General features: G+C 37.7%; 1 long non-coding RNA gene across 2 annotated transcripts in view; it reads left to right on the plus strand.

Moving 5' to 3' along the window:
- LOC112530509 overlaps positions 1–18,218 on the plus strand; it is a 106,705-nt gene that overhangs the window by 6,013 nt on the left and 82,474 nt on the right. The window contains exon 1 of one of the 2 annotated variants that reach the window (XR_005842046.2): positions 7,708–7,758. The exons of the other annotated variant lie outside the window; for it this stretch is intronic. This is a non-coding gene — a long non-coding RNA (uncharacterized LOC112530509). Of the gene's footprint in view, positions 1–7,707; positions 7,759–18,218 lie in introns of those variants that run through there. 2 annotated transcript variants of the gene reach the window in all.

The following is an 18,218-nucleotide window of genomic DNA, read 5'->3' on the forward strand; positions in this document are numbered from 1 at the left end:
TGTCATTTTTTGTTCTATAGTTGTTTCTGTAGTTACAATCAATTTTGAGGGATGGTACTTATATATTTTCTTCCCATATCCAGATAATCAGTGCATAATATAGCACGACTGGGTGTTTTGTAACATGATGATACTTTTGAGGCTGTGAAGTGAGAGCTGATAGTAATCCTATCACCAGGTTTTCCATCATGTTGTTTTCCTGAATTATGGTATCCATCTCCAGTTGTCTTGACTTTCTCTTGCAAGGCTGCAAAGTTGTGCCCTTTTTCATGACCTAATCTAAGAAACACGAGAGTTCACATGAAGCTTCCAGCCCCAGAAGTAAGCAGCTTTGCTTTGGGTCAGTTCTCATTTGAAAACAAAAGTCCGTATGATGTTAAGAGGAGAGGAGAGGAGCTGCTCACGTATCTGTGGATCACAAACTGCAGTTGAGGTCCAGAAATGTTTACAAGAATACCCTCTTGAACTCAGCCTCTAGAAACAGCACGTACACCCAGTCATTTGAGACATAAAGCTTAGACAGCAATTCAACTGGAAAATCTTCCCTTCCTTTTTGAGCCTGGAATGACGGTCACAAGTTCCGCCACATATGCACAGTAAAATGAGACCATTTCTTCAGTTTATGTAGGTCAGAGGTCATTAGATACTTATTGGTTTGTACTTTTATTTTGGTTGCTATCTGGTTAGTATGAACCCACTGCCTACCCAAGAATAACAAAAAGTCTGGCTTAGCGTCCTTTATCCCCACTCTTCTGTAAAGTGTACAAACACCAAATCAGCCAAAGGCAAGGGGAACTTTGGAGGGATAATACAACACTTAAGGTTTGCATGGCATCACCAGTACAATTACATGGAATGCTGCAGATGTTTAAACAGCATGTTTTATTGCTGTTATTCTCCAAAAGGAGAAAAGGTCATTTAAGGTCTTAATACAGAAAAAAATTTAAACCAGTTATGAACACAGGTCTTATTTTCAGAAAAGCCTTTAACAACAACAAAGGAAGTCTCAAGATGATGCATGATCAGTGCATTTAGAGCAAAAGACAGTAATAAAGGAATTCATAACAGAGTAATTTTTGGGGAAAAAGACTATGGCATCGGTTTAATTATGAGTTACCTTACTAGTTTACTTCACCTTAAGGGAACGTAAGGAAATAAAAAGTTCTTTTTTTTTTTAATTTAAATTGAAATAATAATATTTTTCTTTGGATACACTGGTTCAGCCAGCAGAAACCACTGTAGACTAGTTGCTGTTTGTTTTGCAGGACTCTACTTCGAACCAGTGTACCATTTCTGTGTTTTTATAATATTCTTCTAATATTCTGTGCCCCTGAAACTTCTGAGAGGAAAGCTTCAATTTGGAAGTGGTCAGCTGAAAAATGCAGAACTCCTGTTCTTTCACAATTGATCTCCAAACATTCAGAGAAGCCTCTGTTCTTGCTCTTCCCATTCCTTCCCCATGTTCTGATCCCACATCTGTTTTGCATCCAACTCCTTTCCAGCTGCTGTTTCCATACCTTTTCTTTCTGCTTTTAATGTCTTCCATATTTTTTCTTGTCCCTGCAAAATAATTAGTACTGTCCAGCTAAATTTCCTTTAAACTTCTTTTGTCAACAAATGCCTGTACATCACTAAAAAAAAGTTACCTGTGATAATGAGTGTAACTAATCAATGTAAACACATAATAAGGAATTCTAATTAGTTACATTATGTGAATAAACACAATGAGCCCTCTCTTCCAGTCTAACTTTCTTTTGCCACTCAGCATGTTGTTGACTCTGAAATTGTTGGTACTTTTCAGAGCTAAAAGACAAAGCTGTGCTGGATGTTAAAATGCTTTATATCTTACAAATTTTCATATAGCCAGGCTGACTATATGATATTCTGTTCTGAAAATGCTTGGCAGCTGTTTTGCACAAGAGTATCTAGCTGGAGAGGGTAACTAAAAACCGTAACATTTGTCCTTCAAACTCCAGGCAGAGGTATGGCAGTGTATATACATAGTTAAGTAGTCAAGATGTGTGCATCATAGAATAATGGCCAAATAGTGAATAATGCTCAATCAAACTGAGCAGTTCTCATTCAAGTTCTATGATATGTTTGATAATCAGTTGACTTCCTAATCATTACTGAGATACACAACAAGACTACAATAATACACTTTTACTGTTGTAATTGAAATGTTATTCTAATGTAACTTCAGAGCATAAATCCATGGTGTGCTTTATTTGAAACCTAGCCACCTCCTTTAGCACCTGTAGGTCTTTTCAGGAGAGTTTAAATGAGGATATTGATAATCGAAACAATTTCTTTGTGCTGTTATGCCAAAACAAACAAACAAACAAAAAAACCCACAAGGCACCAGTGGCATTGACTTTGTTCTGTGCTTCAAAACATAAAGGATACACTGTCTGTAGATGCACAAATGCAGTGTTGCAATGTGGGAGATCAGTGAATCAATGATTGGATCTTTTCCTTTCCCTACAGAGGCTGAGTTTACAGAAGATAATTAACATTATTGTGAGAAACACTTAGAAAAAATGTGAAATGAATATTTATGAAATTAAACATATATTTTATACAGTTCATGCTAAGTTTGTTTGTTTGTTTCTTTAGAAAACCTTTTAAGAAACCTCTACTCAATTGCATGTTTGGGATGTTTTTGAAAATGCTATTTTTCGGGTCTTTCAGCAAGTAGAAGATTATATTAGTGCCAAGGGAGCAGTTGAAACCAATTGCTTTAGGCAATGTAAAAATACAAAATAGATGTCTGTCTTGATCCCAATGAGTGTTTAACTTATGTAAGAGTGAAATGTTAAAGAGAAAGGCACTGTAAGAGCAAAGTCAGTGCTCAGCCTCTTTTCTTGTTTTGTTTTTGTTTTTTTGTTTTTTTTTAAGTGGATTCACATCAGTAAGGTGTATTTTTAATTGAAAGATGGAAAGAATGTGTGTTGGGAGAAAGAATGCTGAAGTAAACGACTAGGAATGTAAATCTAACTGTGGTAAGAACTTGCATAATCTTTGTGTTTTGCTGATGCATGAAGCCAACAATGAGGCAGTGTTTTGGAAAACACCTTTGTTAGTAAAGATAATGCTTCAGTCTAAGATCCAAATGTTGTGTGAGTCAAGCCAAGAAGGAAATGCCCCATCAGGACTTCCTTCTTTCTCCATTTAAAACAAATTGGAAAAAAAATATATGCTGCTTTTCTTTAAAAAAACAAAAAACAAAAAACAAAAAACAAAAAACTTGTCCTTTGATGCTCATTCTGTGTTTGTGATCCCTTGAAATATTATCTGTCTCTGACATTTTTAGTTAAAATTTGCAGTCTCAACCCTCTGTAGTAGTTACTCTTCTCCCTAGTTCCCTGGAGGCTGCTAACACTGCTTCTTACTGAGCCTTGCTGTGCAGCATCTGTTGGAACTAGTATAGGTTCCAGTTCACTAGATGTGCTGTCAGAGTGCAAAGGGGTTGAAGTTCCACAGCACAAAAATGAACTTCAGAGAACAAAATTCTTTAATGCACTCTTCTAATGATGGCAGAAGAAGCAGACTTTGGACAGCCTAAGTCCCTCTCAAATTGAGTTTGGAACATGAAAACCAGAACCTCAAACTTGCAGGTTGTTCTGAAAGGTCTACTTTGCTTAGTGGGAGGCAGACTGTTTCCCCCCCTGCTTCTCTGCCTTCTCTTAAGGCAGAATACTTGCATTTGAAATACATGATTTCTCTAGCACTGCTATATCAGACAGTCATGTTAAATCTAGAAAAAAGACTCTACGGAGACCTCACTGTGTACCCACTGTGTATGTCTCAAGTACTATGGTACTGCACTTCAGCAGAGCTATTCTGATGGTTTTCCAATTGGTGCTGCTAGGTTCTGTGTACTTGCATAGTCTGGGAAGAGGATGCCTGAATTAAATATCAATAGCATGCAGTCCAGGTACCATACACTACAAAGATTTGTGAGGGGCATGAACATGTTTGCAAATATATGGTCACAAATGCTGTTTGTGCCCAGATGTGTGTAGTTCTTGCTTCATCTGCGTGTTCAAGATGATACTGACTCTCAACAGATAGGAATAACAGAGTTTATGATTAATTAACTGAAGAACAGACTGAAATTCAGTATGCTGATAAATTTTTAGTTTTAATGAGCAGCTTTTTTAAGAAATCCAAACATAGAATGTAAAAGCATCAAATGATTTGCATGGCTACCTGGAGTTCAAGGTTTTGTGCATTTTACATGAGAAGATACGGGAGTACAAGGAGGACTAAAAATGTGATAGACTTGTGGAATGTTGCCAACTATGAAGATAAATTATTGCATCTCAGAGCGTTGCTCTAGCTCATTGAGCACATACACAGGTGTTTCACGAGGGTTTGCATTCATTTCGCCTCTGTAGAGGTACAGTGTTCATTACTTTCTTCTAAGCATATTAACAGTGTGGATATAGGACACAGGCTTACATCTGAACCTGACCCAAGTCGATGAATTGACTGAATAAATGAAGTCATGTTTGGAAGATCCAAGCAGACATTTATGTGTGAGTAAGGGCTATGTCGGCTCAGCAGTCACACAGATGGGAAATTAAGTCAATTCTCCTGAACTACTCAGGATTTGTTGTTGTTGTTCTCCCATTATTAGGTACTTGAATACAAAATACAAATTAGGTACTAAATACAAAGATTCTTCTTTATCTCCTGGTTGGATGAGAAAAGGCCACAACATTTATTGGTGACTAGCTTTGTTTTCCTTAGACCTTTTGTGACATGGAGTAAAATTGGGATAGACTGAAGACCACTACTCTTCTAACATCCTATAAAGCATAGGTGATTGCTGCTACTAATATGGGCATGCCAATATGACTAAACTGGTTCCTCTGTCACTCCATATGCTTTCAGAGATGTGTTTTTGCAGACAAAATCACACGATTTTGCATACAGGGCCTCTCCTGTACAACTCCCCTGTACAGGGACCATCCTCGGGTCTCTGCCTCTCTGCCTCTGCTCAATACGTATTGATCTGTATTTGTTTCTGTAACACATATTGTTGGGTATCTTTACAGGTAAGAGCATATTGGTAAAATAAAAATCACTGGGATGTGAATCTGATAAATGTCCTCTTTCCTTCTCTTTGTGAAGTCTTATGTAAACAAATTCTTCAAGTCTTTCCCTCCCCTTCCCCCCCCCATGAAAAGGTGTTCATTCTAATTTTTGAACAATTTTCGTCTCTGTTTGGGTGTCACTATCTAGAAACAGTGTTATTGATTAGATTGGTGCAAAGTTCTTCTTGGGCATAATGAAAGCTATATAGGCATAAATGACTCATCACGTATTTGAGACTACTTGGAAAACAGAAAAGCTTGCAGCTTCTTTGAATTTGGCCAATTTCTTCACAGTCAGTACCACTGCAGAAAGCTCAGACTTCACAAGCAGTAATCCAAATAGGAATGTAAATATATCAGTGACCACTAAACATCTTCATCCTCAAATTTCACGTATGAGGCAAAGGACTCTGTCTTGGGAATCATGCCGTTGAGAAGGAGAAAATTGTGCTTTGTTTAAAAACAACCAAAAAACAATATGACAAAAAAGAATATACAGAAGAGCTTTCTCGGAAATCATGAATGTTAAAGCTATCTCTAACAATATTATGATAATTAAAAAACAGAAGCCATGTTTTTCTGAGAGGAGTCATACTTTTTGAGTACTGAGTGACCTAAAGAAGATCTCTAGCACTAATAACAGTGTACTTTAGGATACTTAAGTCATAAATGGTTTGCTTATAATGCAGATTCTAGCTTTAAAGAGGCTGTTGAATGTGTAATGTTCTTATCTTCAATACCGTCCACTCTCTCTGGCATTGTCTGATGACACTTTTTACTCAAGTCCATGTGCTTCTTGGAAGTATCTTTAAGTGCCAGTAATGAAGCACCTTAGAGGCTCATTGTCTCAGCAGTTGTCTGTATTTTTTCAAGCCTGAAATGTAATGTGCTCAAATTCAGGTTTTTTATGTTTTTGTTTTTTAATCAAGAACAATTGTTTTCTTTGTCTAGCATTAGCTCCTTTTCCCTCGTCTTCTGTAAAATCTTTGAGTTTTTTTTTTTTTAGTGTGAAGAAATAGATATTGTTTTCTATGCGTTATGTTATCTTAGGAAAGATCCGTGAGTCTCAGAAGCTTTTATTATCATTATGCTATAGAGGAAGGGGCTGGGAAATAATAAATCCCTTAGTGAAGACGCATGGAAGATTTTCATCTCAAGATGTGCCAGAGTGTCTTTTAATTGGCAAGCTGTCAGACCTTTCTGGTGCAATTTGGTCCTGAATGCTGAAGGGGAGTTAGTGAGTGTTAAGGTTTTTTTGTCTTAAGAGCTGATGGGCTGGACACATCAGGTAGCAGGGATGATGCTGAATGATGCAGGAACATTTTCTGACTTTTTTTGTATTGTTTCAACATGGATTTTTTTTTTTTTAATACACTTATTTAAAATGAAAATTCTGACTCAGACATTATTGGTGTTCTGCTGCTTGAAAAGAATTGACATTTTTATTTTCACCAGATGTTTGCTAACAAAAGTGTCATCAATGTTGTTTGTTACTTTGAGATTAAATATTTTATATTGGGCATAGCATATAATTAACTATAGATAAGAAAATAAGAGTAAATGAAGATTCAAAATGGGAAATATTCTTGAGAAATCCACACACTAATTATCAAAGTGCAACAGCTCAGTTTATAGAAATACAGGGTTTTCCAGAGTTCCTAAAGCCATGTGTTTTTCAGAGATGCTCTCAGTCTGAAACTGCTGCTGAAAATAAGTCCTTGGCATTTTCTGTAATATTAGCTTGATTCTCAGAGGTAGAACTTCCGTTGGTCTCTACAAGTTCTGCTAAGTGTAGTTTATTTATGGGAACTGGATATTGTGGTAACATATCTTCTTATTTAAATCCCACATTAAGAACAAAATCTTGTCCCATAAGGTATCTCCTAAGCCTATGGACCATGGAATGACATTTAAGTGAAAGTATTAGAAAAATAGCATATTATCAAAGAGATGTTGTGAAAAATCATTTGCTTCAGATCTGACTTCTCTTTTTTTCTATTTGCTTTTTTTTCCCCCCCCGCAAAGCTGCTACCCACAGCTAAAAACTTACATGGTGAAATGTTTTTTAACAACAAAAAAAAAGTTTGTAGATGAAGATGGTTCCTAAGTACTTTAGTCCGACTACAGAAATTTTTAAATCAAAGCAACAGAAATTTTTCTTTTTGAAATGTTATGTATGCGCTGACTGCACTCCTACCTGCATGTGTGTGTTGTAGTAATGCCTGAGAGCCACATGAAGGTGGAGCATAGGCCTGCTGAAATACAGACACTACTTGCTCCTGTTGTTTACATGGCACTGGGCAAATCATCTACACATAACTGTTTCAGCAATTCAGCTTGTGTGGGGTTGAGGTTGACCAAGTAGCCTTAATGCAGATTGCATTCCTCAGGTAGAGTGGGGCTTTCTTACAAAAGTGAAAGCAAAACCTGTGAAGTGAAAATACTGAGTCGTGGCTTGAACCAATGATTGAGCACCTGGTAGGAAGGCAGGGCCAACCCAGGGAAGCTCAGGTGCAAGCAATGAAGCTAAGTGATTTGAAGGGAGTGGAGCCAGGATCTACACCTTCTCAGACCTCATTTAAGGGTTGGCAGTGGAGGTGAAAGTATCTTATCTAGAGATCCCTACTTACCTGAGGACCTTGAAGTCTTTCTGAAGGTGAGCTGTTTCCTTCTCTTATTTATTTGCCCACTGTTGTCATATCTGAGCAGATCCTCACTTGCTGCAGCCTGGGATCTTGCTGCTCTTCTGTCTTGTGCTTACCATCGTTACGCCCTGCAAGCAGAGTTTGTACCAATGCTGGTAGTCATGCAGAAGTTTAGTGTAGTGGAAAGGTGATACAAGAGTGAAATGGCAAAAGGGACAAACAGGGAAGGAATGCTCACCTGTCTCCCTACATCTAGACTTGCAGGAAAAAACTCCACAAGGGAGGGATCTCTAACCGGAGAGCCTCCCCTAGTAGCAGTCAGCCTTTGAGTGGAGTCTGAGAGGTGCAGCCAGGTTCCACCCTTTCTGGTCACACAGCTGAATTGCCTTTACCGGTGCTCCTAGGGCTGACCTGGTCCTTTTCCGAGGTGATCAGTTAGTGGTTCAGGCTGTGACTCAACGGTTCCCATACAGAAACTAACATGGGTCTTTTTGAAATTAGTTAGTTAAAGGCTTCCCAATTACAAATTCTGATGAATGGGGAAAGAGACAATTTCTTTAACAAAACTGAAAAATTTAAGGACAACAGTGTCCTCAAACAGCAACTGCAACTCCTAAGCTTACATTCTGGCTTCGTATTAATCTTTCCCCTCTACCTTATCTGGAAAGTACCTATGTCCTTGTACAGAAATAGCAGCTGTAAAATAAATGCATGCATACCAGTTATGAGTGAGTGTGCCACATAACATACTCCCTGGATACCTACAGACTGCCTGAATGCTTCAGCTTGTATCTACACTAGTTCTTAGTGGTCTTTAGAAAGAGACTTATACAAATTCTCTTTCTGCTGCTTTCTGGGGGGGTGGGGGGGGCGGCAGAGCTGGAAGTGACAAGAGCACGGCACAGGGCTGAGAAAGGTGATCAGCTGCTGTACTGTCTAAAGTTGAGGGAAGCATGGTCCATGCATACCACATGCACCTCAAGCTCTGCAGTGAGGGCAAGTGCTGTTGAGGGCAGCATCTCCCATCAGCCACATGCGTGCACAGATGGGCCCGACCTTATTCCTCATCTAGAATTAGGTCCTGATTTTGCTGTTTTTTCCTAATTAACTGGACAAATGGCCACTAACTTTCAAAGTGATTTGCTTAAGTAAAGAAAGCATTAGTATGTCATTTGGGATTTATTCATATTTTATGACGCATTTAAGAATTCTTCAGAATGAATTGTGTTATGCACGTATAGTATCAGTTACATAGAAGGCTGCTTGATTCAACAGTGAACTGCTAAAAAGGGCAATTCTGTCCCTTATTGCTCTTTTTTTTCCCAATTTCACTTTGCCTGGAGTAAAATTAACAATCATACTGTTTCTAGCATGTCTGAACTTCTATTGAAATAATAAATCAAGCTTCCAAGGCACAAGTGTGATTTTAAAAATACATAAACATTACTGAGCTTCATTTTTCTCAGCTTTGTCTTTTTGTTTCTCCCTTTGATAGCATATCAAACCATTCTTAATAAATCAGATCTCCAAGTTAAATTGTATACTACATGTAGAACAGTTTATGCTGTGCAGACACATAAATGGCTTTGGCAACCACTTTGAAATATAAAGAAATTCATAAACAAAATATTCATCCAGAAATCTACAGTTCAAAACATACCCAATTAGAATTCAGAAAGCAGATGAGTTTTAAATGCAATCTTAAACTTGGAAGGAGAATCTATCAGGAGATAATTGATTCCACCAAACAGAACCAATCATTGAAAATGTTCTGCCACCGGAGGATTCTAGGGGCTATACAAATGATAATAACTCTATACTTTTCCTTATGATATTTCTGACAGATTTCTACAAGCCATTGTCCCACCTCGCTGAGCAGACTCCCCCTCTTCTGTCACGCTACGTTGCCCTGCTGTTGTCCTATTTCTTTCCTGGATGATGAGGGCAGCTCTGTGTTTGCCTCCCTTTCTCTTCCAGAGGAGGCTGGGGAGAAGTCTGCTTCTGAGGGGTTACACTAGCTGTCTTGCCACCTTGAGAAAGGTGCCATTTGTGCAAGCAAATGTGTTTCTGCCACTTCTGGTGTTGAGGAGGGGACCTGCCATATGGGTGGAAGAAATGAGGCCCGTCACCCTTTTTACTCCAGTTTAGTTCCACTGATGGCAGGAGCAAAGAGTCTCGTCCTTACAAGACTTTAGGTTGTTCATTGGCTTCTTTCTACTATTTTCCTTTAAATCTTTCCTTTTTCTGGTAGAAATTTGTCCCAAACCGAAACTGCTCCCCCCATGCATGCACACACCTGTCAGCGCAACAGAAATCACTTTTGTCTGTATATCTACAAGCCCTGATCCAGCTTGCTTGCTATCAGCCCTTTGGGCATGGGGAAGGAACTATTGTTGCCTTTATTTCAAATGTATAGTTTTAATGTGAATAATTCAAAATCTGAATCAAACTGAACAGATCTGTCTGCTTTATATTTCCTAACTTACCTTATTTCCAAAACTGCAATGAAAGGCATGGATTTTTCCAGATGGACTTGAGCAGGGAAGCGTAATAGAAAAGTCCATGTGGATGACAGATCAATTTTACTAGGCTTATGCGGTGGGACAAACCTAATCAGACTTACACCAGCACCCCACAACAGGGTTAGTGGTGTGTGCTTTGATTTAGTGTTCTGCTGTTCTTTTGCTGTACCTGCACAAAGGATGTGCTTAGACAAACCTAAAAGGAGTCTACGAAATAATTATTCTGGCCCGTATATAAATTAAGTCATTTTATCTCTTGTTGCTGCTCAGCAATTTTATGGCTTTTTTATTTCTCCTCTGCCCTCTTTTTCATCAATGGTTTTATTCATATAGAGGGCTTTTAATGAAAAAATGTTTGCTTTGTGAAAGAGCATTGTAGGGATGTGTGCATATATGTATTTAAAACTTCTGTTTCTCTTTTAGTAAGCATTTTTGTTAATTTATAATTGTGCTGATGTGTTTTGTACGGTAATTTACTTAGAAGTGTACCGGTTGCACAAGTGTATAATTCTCCTTTAAAACAATGAAAAAGTATGCAGCCAGTGTTTGTATATTCTTAATGCTTCCCTGATGGAAAATTGAGCTTGGACTTCATTTATTTTTTTAAAAAACTTATTTCTCCATGTAGGCATCAATAAAAACAATGCACTGCTATCCAGAAGTAATAGGGAAGATTGTTATGACATGACAGTAAAGGATGTGGAAACCTCTCAGGCTGACATACTAGGCAAAGTAGGGTTTGCTGCTATTTTAGAATAATTTATTCTATGAATAGTGAAACCAAAGATTTTTTATTTTTATTTTATTTTTTTTGGGGGGGGATTCATGTTTTATGTGCTATCTCTGACAACTGTAATCTCAGCCCCCACCTGTGTCTCCTGTACTGTTCTCTCTCTAATCCCTGACTTTTGCATCCCTAAATCCCTGGAATATCTTGTGCTCCCTTCTGTGTTCTCTAACCACAGGCTGGGCAAAAAGCGGCATGTGTTGCAGATGGTGCTGAGCTGCATATTTGCTGAGTGGCATTCGGCAGACCAAACAGAGCAGCTGAGCATTGAGTGGATACGGCAGCCTTGTGTCCTAATTTACATTTCTGATCTGCAGAACACGGGAAATTTCTAGTCTTCTGCCCGTTTGGCTGATATGGACTGATAGGATTTTCTTTTGTTATTATTTTAAGGACTGACAAATAGGCAGAGAGATGTCAAAATCACACATACCTTGTTTTCTTATGTTATGAGAGTGAAAACCATCTTGATTGTCTTCCTTTTCAGCTAAGCTCAACCTGAACATAAATCCTTACAGACCCTTAATAAACTCTTGCTTTGAAAAATAAAATAGCTGCCAAGACTTAGATATATAGGCTGTAGTCTTAGTTTCACAGAAAATACTTTGGCATTTTGGCATTAAGGCACTGAAGTCTAACTGATCATGAGATGGGTGGGATGGGGAGCAAATTTCCAAAAGTAAGAGTTGTCCAGAGGAGCCATAACTGATTTAAACCCCAGAGGCACTCCTGCTTTGAGATGAACTAAATAGGAAAATGCTTTTTCCTCTCCTTCTTATAAGGCATATTTGAAACAGCACTGCAATTAACTTCCTGTAAGTTGTGTTTCTCTTCTGTTGGGTCTGGTGCCCTTTTGCTCTCGTCAGTTCTTCTGAGCAGCCTTATGTTGGGCTCATTTAAATATTGATAATTAAGCTGTTTCTGTATCCATCTTCCCCCAAATGAAAGAAATACTGCTTCCAACTCATCTGGCTCAGTTAAGAGATTCTGGATGATGTATAACGTCTTCTTTAAGAGATAAAACACTAAAGTAATAGTTATAAATAGATGTGTAAAATCATACTGGTGAATCTCAGAAGCACCACGCTCAAGGAGAGCAATGCAATTGACAAGCAATTTAAGCTACAGTGTGAAAGGATGCAGAAATAACAAGATTTGCATGAAAAATATTGAGATCATGAGAACATCAAATTTAAACGGAAAACTCATGTGCCTCATGATTAAATCATGAGAGCTGACATTACTGTTATAACATTCAATATCCTTGGCTTTTGAAAATAGTTTTATAATGAGGGTGGAGTGTATCCATCTGTATAGAACACGAGCATTGTTTGTATCTAGCTAGCTCATTATGATGAGAATCAGGAATACAGGACTCTCAAATCTTAATACAGGTCAGAAGAACTCAGATACCTCCAGCTATGGCTGAGCCCCTCTTGTCAGGAAGATTACCCAAAGCAAAGACAGAGACTGACCCCGCTTTTGAATCATACAGTCAACCAGTCAATCAATCAGTGATTAAACAGTACCAAGAAGTTGGGGGGGGGGAGCAGAAAGAATTTCAATCAGGTAGCTGATTGTCTATTTATTCCATCTTATCACTGACAGTCATTTATCTTAGGACAGAATACAGCTACTCACATCAGTCATAGAGGCAGTAAGTCTAAAGAAGGGTCATTGCAAAGAGAGTATTTCACATCCATCAGGCTCTACACTTGCATGACCTACAACTACCATGGCAGACTTCTTTCTCTTTCTTTTGGTGTTGTGCTTACTGATATACTGTGTGGTCAGGAAAACCTGATATATTTGTTACTTATGTGGAAATATGGACTTTTAAAATCAGTTTATACTTTTGTGATGTACTGTCATGGAGTAAATATGGATTTTATTTCCATGAGCTTCATGTTTAATTCTAAGAATGAGAAGCTAGTTGTAAATGGACGTGCTTCAAGTCTATTCATATTTTCTGAATTCTTCCCAGCAGTTGAAGAATTCAGAAAATGAAAAAAAGAAAAGAAATAAGTTATCTTTGGAAGTGATTTACAATTTTTTCTCTCTGTTTTAGTGCTATTCACTGAACTGTCTTTAATACTTAGCTTTGAATATTTTAACTAAATCTGTAAGATGTGTGTTTTCTGTTTGTTTTTAAAATACCTATCATCTTCATGATAAGAAGCAGCAGCATTTATATAGAGCATTATTTAGAAAAAAAAACCAAAAACACACAAACAGAATAAAGGGGAAGATAAAAATAACTAGAATCTACTGTCTGGAAGTTGCTAGGATTGGATGCTTTATAGCTGTCTCCTGAATAAGAAATATACCTCTGGGAAATATTCAGACTGTTCCCCTAAATAAGAAACTAATTTTTTTTTTTAATCCCCATACAGCTTATGATTTCATGGTCATGTCAGACGAACTTATTTCTGATTAAAAGCAGCTGAGTCAAATAGGACACTCCTTGCTGTGCCATAATCCCCAGCAGCTATGTCACTTTTGCCATATCACATTTCTTCATAAAATATCTCATAGCTGACACTGTTACAGGAATGCTTTTGCCTTGAAAAACTGGAAAAAAATATAATTAAGTATTCCAAAGGCTGCAGAATTTGTAACGATTTATTGCAGATATTGTGATGTCTTCACACTGTAAAGCAAAAATTTCATTCTTTTTGTGAGTATAGCAAAAAAAAAAAAACAACCAAACAAACAGGAATCTCTTCTTGAAAACATCTTATTTTTTATAGTATACTGTTTTTATGTTTTTGAATTTATATCTTGAAACTAAACATCTCTTTTGCTTTTGATGTCAGTGGGCCTCTTGTGTGTTTAATACAGGCTTAAATTATTGTGACAACCATGTATCCATTATTAAAAGAATTATACTAATGAAACTGCAGCGCAATAATATTGAAATAAAACCTGTAGAAGGAAAACTTGATATTGAAGGGCAGTTTACACTGTTTACTGTGACTTCACAATTAGCAGTAGGAATAATATAATTTTACATAGAAGAGGAATCTCTTATGCAAACACTGCATCTTGTTGGTCCTGTCCATGTTACAAAATATCAGGTGAAGACAATACTCAAATTAGAACCAATAATACAAGACCTAGATCAATCTTCTTGCTAGAAATCTTCTCCCCCTTGTGAGGAAGGAGAGAGAAGCAAACCATGCTCAATTCGTACTCTCCTGCTCCTATCCCTGCTGCATCCACTTCAGCATTCACTGGCTGAGCCACTCAACCCTGGAGCTGGCATCCTGTCCCCACCATGGCCAGGACCAGGGAGCAGTCCCCTTGGTCTTGAATGTACCCTCTCTTGCAAGACAGATCCTTGCCTCTTGTCTGATCAGCTCAGCATTACGTGAAGCAATAACATTTATTTCCTATGTAGTCTGCCAAGCACAGAAGGGATTAGGAGTCTGGAATGATTAAGCCCTGAAAGAGTGCAAAGTTTGCCAGCTGGTGCTCAATGCCTCAGAAGGGAATGATCCAGAGGGACATAGTCAGGGCACCCAACTGACCACCCTGAGCTGGGAGTGTCCCCATTGGCTGCCAGGTGGAAGGCAGCCCAAGGGCACTGCCAGTACTGGTACTCGACAAGGAGGATATGAGTTAGAGAAGACAACTATTCCTTAGATGTGCTGCAGGCATGCTGTGGAGTAAAGATATTTCATGTACACACTGAAAATTTGAAATTTAGGTTGCGTGTATGTGTTCCAATTAGGAAATTTGAATGTTTACTGAAGAATAGGTAGACTAAAAAACAAATGTTGGCCAAAAATTCAGCTGTCAATTAAAAGTCATCTCTACTGGAAGCTTTCAATGTTAGATGTTAATTGTTGATGAGGACATAAATCTACATCTGTAATGCAGACTCCAGCAATAAGAAAAAAAGCAACTTACTGGATGCCCTGCCCAATTCTAGTGCATTTCAGAAATGTAGTAGTGACATTCTGCTTTCAGATCAGTGCAGTACCCTGAAGAGAACAGTTCTCTTGCCTATTCTTTTCTTTGCAATTAATATTGTGTATCTTTTAAATATAATTGCCTGGAACTTGATAGTTCTTCCTGAATATTGGATTAGGAGTTAGGTGGAAGTATAAAAGCTTTCTGAGTAAAGATTGTTTTGTCTCTAGCCTTTTGTACATCTTAAGGAATAGAGTGAACTTAAATTGTAGTTTTGGGATAAATCCACTCTGGGGGGAACAAAAAGTTCTTAATTTTTATTATTTTTTTTAACTGCAAGAGAATAAGTGTTGTTCAAGTTTTAAAGTATTTCAGTTCTGAAGTTTTCTTTAGAACAAATTTATGAAGTGTACTTGGGAGGCTATTTTGGTTTTCCTTTAGCATTTACACAACACCTTCCTTATTAAAATGGTCTCTGGAGGAGAACTTATGACTTTTGAAGATATTTAATCTTCAGTGGAGGTCAAAGTGCATTGTTATTCTTTTTTAAGATTAATCTAGTTTCTAACGCTTTTCACTACTGGCACTTGCTTTCCCTCTCCTAACCCTTTCCACTTTCATCATCACTATTGCTGTACTCTCTGATTGCTGGACTTTACACATTAAGCAAAGTGACTAAGTATCTGTCAGATGCTGTTTGTTCTCCCATTGTCTCCTCAGTAGTATGGACAGTGAAGTGTTATGTTTTGATGGGGATTTAGGTTTCTAAATTGCGTATGTTGTTCTGAATTTATGTTAGTGTGCAAGGTTTTTTTTTTTTTTTAAAAAAAAAGTGCTTTGTCCTTCAAGGGGAAAGTAATCCCTTCTTCTAACAGAAGCTCTCACCTCAGGGTCTAAATATATGCTGTCTTTAGCACTGGTCAGGTTTCCTCTTCCAGCAGACCTCGACTGCCAGCCATAGTTTGCATCTTCAAACTTAAGGTAATTTTTCACTCATTAGGCCATTAAATGTTCAAAGCATTTATCAATCTCCTCGCTTTAGTTAGCTCTCCTGTGGAAAGCAGAGGAGCAACTTTAGTATACATATTCATTAATTTGTGATACTGGGAAGATGAACTTCTGTGTTCAGTGTAGAGTTGCCCAAGAGGTGACTATTTTTTTCTAATAAGATGACTTCTTGTAATGTAACCAAAACATTTTGAAGACACAAAGAAGAGGATAAATACTTTTAATTTTTTTTCTTTTTTTTTCCTTTTCTTTTGTCAAAGTGAAGTCAAGACTACTGCATGGAAAGAAATTGTAGTTAAAATATCACTGTTGGAGAACTTAGTTTCAGTTAGAAATCCAAACTGATTCACAAAGTACAGCATGAAATGGATACGTGTGTCATGCCTAGCGCCCACCACACAAGCATGCACCTTGCTGCAAGCTTTTCAGAGCTCTGCTCTCCACTTGCCAAATATGTTGTCTCTTCCTGGTGAGATTTCGTGCCAGATCCAGCCAGCAGCCTGAGCTTTCTCTTTCAACCTCTGCTGCCCTAATCCCTAGCATTGCCTGTAGCTGTTCAAAAAAATTATGGCCAATTAGGATTACTCATGAACCTTTGAGCAACAAAGAATTCAGTGTTTTGCAGCAGACATTCAATTTTTCACTCAATGCACTTTGCCTGAATCCTGTTGGGAAGAACTCAGACTATGTACCTACGTTGATGTCAACAATCCCCATTTTCTGGTGGGCTGGCAGTATTGTATGGGAGAGATTTAGATGCCTAGGTTTGAGAAGTTTAGAAAAGCTGTAATTGCTGTACTCCCAGGGTTTAGTGAAATGACTTTTTTCTCAGTTGCTTGAAATATATTAGTTAATTCTGTTAGAAAGCTGTCTTGATTGCCTACTTGGATGCTAGAGAGAAGCAGACTGTGATTAGTCTGATTTATTTTAGATTTCTACTCTCAGTCAAGGTCAATTGCATCCCTCATTCTCACCACTGCCTTTGAAGATATTACAAATGTATAGTTCAGATACAGATACCTAAAGACTGGGCAAAATGGAACTTCTATTCATCTGTAGAAAAAGCTGTTGAGTACCTTACTTGTGGGCTGTCATTACATTTGCATTTGTCATCACAGGACATATCACTTGATTTAGATTTCTACCATTCAGAAAAGTTCTTCCAATGGATAAGTGAATAAATCTAGTCTGAGAGGCTGCCACTGATCTCTAAGAAAGGGGAAAACTGAATTCCTACCTATACTTTTAAAGAGAAAAAAAAAGTACTTCTTAATAGCAACAGTTTTTCCTTCTTTTAAAGTCCTAAATCAAGTGCAAGTGCAATGAGGTTATGGAAAAGCCTTGGGAACTCAGACTTATTTTGGTATTTTTCTCACTAGATAGACATCTTGATGCTCTTCACTTATCATTTTGCCTAATCTTGGTTCACAAGGAAAAATGCACCATTTCTTTAAATTGGAGGTCAGAGAAGTGTGTTTCCACTGTTCCATGAAGGATGATCGTGGTAGTGCAGCTGATGTGAATGCACAATTATACATATAACATAAAACCAATGACAGTCAAAAAGGCAGAATTTGAAGAGTCAGGAAAAATCATTATTTCTTAGGATGTAAGAATTACTGTAAATAGTAGGTGTTTGCATGATCGCAATAAAATTTATTGTTTTACCTTTTAAAATGAGACAGTAAAGCATGTGAATGACCCGGGTGTCACAAGTATAATTAAAGCACTTCTATTAGAACTCCTGCTTCTGTTAACATCAAATTACTAGTGTTAATCAGAATGTAAACAGCAGAACTAGGTCTTATATGAATTTAGCAATGTGTATTATATTTGTGATATCTTTCTGCCAAGAAATATACACAAGATATTTTGTTTTGCAGCAGATTATCGCAGACATTTCACTTTCACAACTTATTATCATCCCTGCTAACAATAAGAGAGAAAACATCAGCTTTGTGCTGAAAATGACCTTGAAGCTTTTCTAACTCCATCCATCACAAAAAGGAAATGTCACAAACCTCTTAGTGACTGTAATGGTGTCAGGCTTTTGTTACGAAGAGTTCTCTAATGTGGAAAGAAGACAGTGAAACAAAGATGAAAAAAACAAGTAGCAGGCCACAGACTTCTCCAGCCAGTTTCTTGAAACCTTCAATAGTAACTTATAACTCTAATTAGAAACAGATACTTTTCAGGACAGTTCATGGCCCTACTCTTACCTGTGAATGGAAGAAGGGCA

Source organism: Gallus gallus, chromosome 1 (genome assembly GCF_016699485.2).
Source record: "Gallus gallus isolate bGalGal1 chromosome 1, bGalGal1.mat.broiler.GRCg7b, whole genome shotgun sequence".
Lineage (NCBI taxonomy): Eukaryota > Metazoa > Chordata > Aves > Galliformes > Phasianidae > Gallus > Gallus gallus.